The sequence below is a fragment of the Mandrillus leucophaeus genome, unplaced genomic scaffold, assembly GCF_000951045.1.
Source record: "Mandrillus leucophaeus isolate KB7577 unplaced genomic scaffold, Mleu.le_1.0 Scaffold399, whole genome shotgun sequence".
NCBI lineage: Eukaryota > Metazoa > Chordata > Mammalia > Primates > Cercopithecidae > Mandrillus > Mandrillus leucophaeus.
In genome coordinates, this window is record NW_012104242.1 from 1107846 (window position 1) to 1114176 (window position 6331).

The window sequence follows — 6331 nt, forward strand, 5'->3', positions numbered from 1 at the left end:
GTGCCAAACGTCAGACGTCTCGAGGCTCGCGTTCCGTGGAACCGACCCCTCCCGGTCGGAAGGCGCCCGCGCGGCTGGGCCAATGGAAACGGAGGAAAGGCGGGACGTTACTGCTGACTGGCTGGTTGGGAATCCCCCCTCCCGAGTTCCGCCGCTGGGACTACGGCGTTTGGCTGCAGGGCGAGGTCTTGCACGTCTGGAACGGTGGTCGTCTGCGACCGGGACGAAGGCGGAGCGGAGCCGCGAGAGGGGTGGGGCGTTCCACGCTATGTTGGGAGTGTTCGCTTTCCGGGTACACGACAGGACGTGCCAAATGGTTTCATTTTTTGAGACAGTTTTGCTTTCGTTGCCCAGGCTGGAGTGCAATGATGTAGTCTCCGCTCACAGCAACCTCCGCCGCCCGGGTTCAGGCGATTGTCCTGTCTCAGGCTCCCAAGTAGCTGGAACTACAGGCATGCGCCACCAAGCCCGGCTAATTTTGTATTTTTAGAGACGGGGGGGTTTCCCCATGTTGGTGAGGCTGGTCTGGAACTCCTGACCTCAAGAAGTGATCCACTCGGCTCAGCCTCCAAACTGCTGGGATTACAGGTGTGAGCTACCGCGCCTAACCCTCTAAACCTTTAAATAATCGTGAAATGTACTCGCAGCTACAGCGAATTCAGCTGTTTCCTCTACCTTTTGTGTGGAATTTAAGATACTGAACTTGAGATGAACCTGGTGCGCACCAGTTCTCAAACTTCTTGGTCTCAGGACTCTTGCACACTCTTAAAATGTACTGAGGACCCTCAAAAGCTTTTGCTCACTGTTGTTTGCTACTGCTATTTACTAATGTAGAAATTAAACATATTAAAATATTCACTTAAAAAACACATGACACTAAGTTACATTTTTATTCAAAATCTTTTCCAGACAAAAAAATAGACTGATTTTGTTTTACATGTTTGCAGATCTCCTTCATGTCTGGCTTCACACAGATAAGAAAATCTGGCCTCCTGCATGCGCAGCAAGTCCTCACTGCTGTCAGTGCGTTCTTGGGAATTACTTTAAGTGAAACAACGTATAGCAAAACCAATTTTACCAGAGGCTAAAAAATAAGGATTAAGTTCCTAAAGCATACTTTTGGCCACGGAAAAAAAAAAATCACTAAGCTTCTAAAGGCCATTCTAATGTTAAACATTGAAATAAACGTGAGCTATACATACATTTAAGAAAGATTAATAAAAAACAAGATAATTACTACTTAATTATTCCAGTTCTGGGTCATGTGTAGCTGAAGCCTATTTCAGTAGCTCAGGGCACAAAGAGGGAACCAGCCCTGGACAGGACGCCATTCCATCACAGAGCCACTCACACACCCACACTCAGACTGGGGCAGTGAAGACACACACCAGTTCACCTCACGTGCACACCTCTGGGATGTGGAAAGAACTGCAGTACTCAGAGGAAACCTATGCAGGTGTGGGGAGAACACGTAAACACCACAAACACAGTGCCACTGGCCGGGAGTCTTTTTCTCATCCATGTTACAAAGAAATGAATGAGCACCTGCTGTATGCAGTTTGAAAATTGAGAAGTATTTTTTAATAGCCTTTTCAAATTATCTTGGTTATTCTTTTTCGATACTACTACACCAAAACACGAGTGGTGGATTTTCCAATTACTATTTGGAATGTGAAACCACTTCGATGGACATTTTATACTCTTGTTACATTAAAACTCATTATTTTTGACTGTAACTCCAATGTCTATTTTCCTATGCATGACGTTGAAATGTCATGCATTGGTCATTTGGAAAATATTGATTTACTGAAATAAATAAGTCTTCGAAATGCTAAAACATTTCATTATTCAATATCAAACAATCATATTGTTAATATCACTAGTAATCTCATCAGAAAAGCTTTTAAGTATTGGGAAGCTGGCTTAAGTATTGTAGCACTGGCGTCAACATAAAGTCACCAAGTTCTTGATGGTTTTAAGTTTTTTTAATTTGAATTTTTGCATGAAAATTCAAACATTATTGGCAACAAGTACTAAGAATTATGTTCCTTGAAGTGGCACGAAGATATTTATTTTCACGAAAATGTCTGCCAAATATCTAGGTTTGAGTACCTCACTTTATCTGTCAGTTCTTTCCAGTAAAGTGGTATTTCATGAAAAAAGCAGCTAGTTAGTTCACCTTACAAAACAAACGTTCCCACAAGTTGTTTTGGAGACAACAGTCATAATTCAGTATGTAGCAGAAGTGCTTTATGTGTATTTTCCATTTTGTTATAGAGAATATTAGATGTGTACTGAATGGTCGAGATGATTAAAGTTAGTATTTTTTACTGCTAACCATCAGCTGAGCCTTCAGTGAGTCATAATCTTTTTGCTGGTGGAGGGTTTTGCCTCAATGTTGATGGCTGTTGATCAAGGTGGTGCTTGAAAGTTGGGGTGGCTGTCGCAGTTTCTTAAAATAATAATGAAATTTGTCACACTGACTGACTCTTCTTTTCATGGAAGGTTTTTTTTAACCCACAGGAAAACTTTTTTTTTTTTTTTTTGAGACAGAGTCTCGCTCTTTCGCCCAGGCTGGAGTGCAGTGGCGCGATCTTGGCTCACTGTAACCTCTGCCTTCCGGGTTCAAGCAATTCTCCTACCTCAGCCTCCTGAGTAGCTGGCACTATGGGCGTGCGCCACCATGTCCGGCTAATTTTTGCATTATTAGTAGAGCTGGGGTTTCACCATGTTGGCCAGGCTGGTCTCGAACTCCTGACCTCGTGATCCGCCCATCGTGGCCTCTCAAAGTGCTAGGATTACAGACGTGAGCCACTGCACCCGGCCAGGAAAACTTTGAAAATTGGAGTCAATCCTCTCAAACCCTGCTGCTACTTCATAAACTAAGTCTCTGGAGTATTCTAAATCCTTTGTCATTTCAACAGTGTTCACATCTTCACCTGGATTAGGTTCCATCTCAAGAGACCACTTTCTTTGTTCATCCACAAGAAGCAACTGCTTATCCATTCAAGTTCTATTATGCTATTGCAGTGATTCAGTTACATCTTCAGGCAGCCATAGACTTACAAAATGTGTTTCTTAAATAATGAGACTTAAAAGTCAAAATGACTCCTTGATCCACGGGCTGCAGAAGGGATGCTGTGTTAGCAGGCATGAAATCAACATTCATCTCCTTGTGTATCTCCATCAGAGCTCTTGGGTGAACAGGAGCACTGTAAATCAGCAGTAATATTTTGCAAGAAAATCTTTTTTTTTTTTTTCCTGAGCAGTAGGTCTCAACAGTGGGCTGAAAATATTTAGTAAACCACACTGTAAGTAGATGTGCTGTCATCCAGGCTTTGCTGTTCTATCTACACAGCAGAGGCAGAGTAGAATTAACATAACGCTTAAGGACCCTAGGATTTTCAGAATGATACATGAGCACTGGCTTCAACATAGTCATCAGCTGCACTAGCCCCCTAGCAAAGGTCAGCCTGTCCTTTGGAGCTCTGAAGCCAGGCTTTGACGACTCCTCTCTAGCTATGACAGTCCTAGGCGGCATCTTTTCCCAAAATAAGGTTGTTTCAACTCCAGTGAAAACCTGTGGATTAGCAAAGCTGCCATCATCAGCGATCTTAGGCAGATCTCCTGGATGACTTGCTGCTTTATCTTGCACTTGCACTTTTTGTTTTTGAGATGGAATCTCACTCTGTTACCCAGGCTGGATGGAGTGCAGTGGCGCAATCTTGGCTTACAGCAACCTCCAGCTCCTAGGTTCAAGTGATTCTCCAGCTACTCAAGAGCCACTGTGCCCGGCCCACTCTTACATTTGTAGCTGGGACTACAGGCATGTGCCACCACACCCAGCTAATTTTTGTATTTTTAGGGGAGGCAGGGTTTTACCATGTTGGCCAGGCTGGTCTCAACTGATCTACTTGCATTGGCCTCCCAAAGTGCTGGAATTACAGGCATGGTTGGCCTATCTTGCACTTTTGTATTATAGAGACAGCTTCTTTCCTTCAACTTCATGAACCAACCTCTGATAGCTTCAGATTTTTCTTTTGTAGCTTCCTTACCTCTCTCAGCCTTCAGAGAACTGAAGAGAGTTAGGGCCTTACTCTGTATTAGCCTTTGTTTAACGGAATATTGTGGCTGGTTTAATCTATACAGACCACTGAAAGTTTCTCCATATCAGCAATAAAGCTGTTTTATTTTCTTATCATTTGTGTATTCACTGGAGGAGCACTTCAAATTTCTTCAAGAACTTTTCCTTTGCGTTCACAACTTGGCTGTTTCAACATGCCTTCCTCAGTATGCTTAATCATTAATCATTTCTAGCTTTTGATTTAAAGTAAGAGATGTGCAACTCATTCTTTTATGAAACACTTAGTAGCCATTTTAGGGCTATTAATTGCCAGAATTTTTTTTTTTTTTTTTTTTTTGAGTCAGGGTCTTGCTTTGCTGCCCATGCTGAAGTGCAGTGGCGTGATCATGGCTCACTGCAGCCTTGAACTCCTGGGCTCAAGCAATCCTCCTGCTTCAGTCTCCCAAGTAGCTGGGACTACAGGCATGAGCCACCACCATGCCTGGCCCCTAATTTCAGTATTGCCGTGTGTCAAGGATAGGGAGTTCTGAGCAGAAGGAGACAGATAGGGAGTCAGTAGAATGGTCAGAACACATACAACATTTATTGACTCAGTGTACTGTCTTATATAGGGGTGGTTCATGGTGCCCCCCAAACAATTACGACAGTAATATCAAAGATCACTAATCACAGATCACCATAACTGATATAATAATGGAAACATTTGAAACATTCCAAGAATTACCATGACACAGAGACATGAAGTGAGTACATACTGTTAGAAAAATGGTGCCGACAGACATGCTCCATGTAGGGCTGCCACAAATCTCCACTTTGTAAGAAACATGATACCTGTGAAGTGCAATAAAGTGATACACACGAAAACAGCTGTGCCTGTTACATGAGATATATGTGTGTGTGTATGTGTGTATATATATATATAACTTAAGAATGATTATAAAGCAACATGTCAAACAGGTTATAACACTATAGTGAACTAACTATCCAAGTGTTTCAGGCACAGTTAAAATAATCAGTAATGAGGACAATGACAGAATACCTAGTAAATCTTAATCCCCTATCAAACTATGCTCATAAATGAGTCTTAGTAAATTCAGCATTGTTGCCCTGTGTCAGGGACAAATTACATGTATTTTGCATAGATGGACATGGGACAAGATAGAAATTGGTTTTCTGAGACAAGATTCCCTGCAGCTTCTGCATGAGTATGTAATTGGATACCAGGATTGCAATTGTAACTTTTTATAATTTCGGCTAGTTTTGTGTCTTTAAAAAAAATTATACTGGATAGTTATTTCAGGATACAGGGTGTTATGGGTTAAATTGTATCCCCCCTTCAAATTCATGTGTTAAAGACCTCACTTCCAGTATTATACAATGTGACCTTATTTGGAAACAGGGTTGTTGTGGATATGATTGGTTAACATGAGGTCATATTGGAGCAGGGCCTACCTTACTCCAATATGACTGATGTCCTCATAAAAAGAATGCTAAGTGTGCAGACAGACACGGACATGGAAAACGTCATGTGAAGACTGGTGGGGATATGCTGCCACAAGTCAAGGAATGCCCAGACGCTGAGAGCATTAACAGGCTCCCACCACAGCTTTCAGAAGGAACCAACCCTGCCAATACCTTGATTTTGGATTTCAAGTCAGACCTCTGACAATAAATTTGTTTAAGCTGCCTAGTTTGCAGTATTTTGTTACTGCAGCGCTAGCACATTAACAGTGAAAAGAACATGGGCTCTGATGTCAGCCTTTAGTCTTTGCCCAGATGCACTGTTATTTTTCACTTTTGACAAGTAATTTCAACATTCCCATGCTTAAAATTCAATTCAGAGTAACTTCTACTTTATTGGATTCTTTTGGGGATTAAATTAGTTACAAAAGATGTAAGGCGACTGACCCTCAAAAAATGATTTCTTTCCCTTGTTCTGTGACATGTCATTCACTCAGTTATTTTCAGTGACTTTTGTGGAATCCTAAATATATCAAATTAAAAAATTACATTAACGATATTCTTGGTGTTACCTGACTGTGGTGCAGTGCTGCAAAATAAAATCACCTATTAGAATGTGGGTTAGATGGGACACCGCGATTTATAAAGCTTTCTATTTGTTGCTATGCCCAGCAGAATGTCTTTGCATACCAGGCACTAAATAAAATCATGTTACTTAAATGTCACAACCTCTAAAAGTTTAAAAAATGACTTCTCTAAAGTCAAATATTTTTTCCCTGGCGTTCC

At 41.6% G+C, this 6331-nt stretch overlaps 1 protein-coding gene across 1 annotated transcript in view; it reads left to right on the forward strand.

Moving 5' to 3' along the window:
• Positions 1-202: 202 nt before the first annotated feature.
• Positions 203-6331, forward strand: part of WDR37 (WD repeat domain 37) — an 86399-nt gene continuing 80270 nt past the window's right edge. Inside the window, exon 1 of the mRNA XM_011991561.1 lies at positions 203-292. The gene's annotated coding sequence lies outside the window, so the exon portion shown is untranslated. The remainder of the gene's footprint in view (positions 293-6331) is intronic.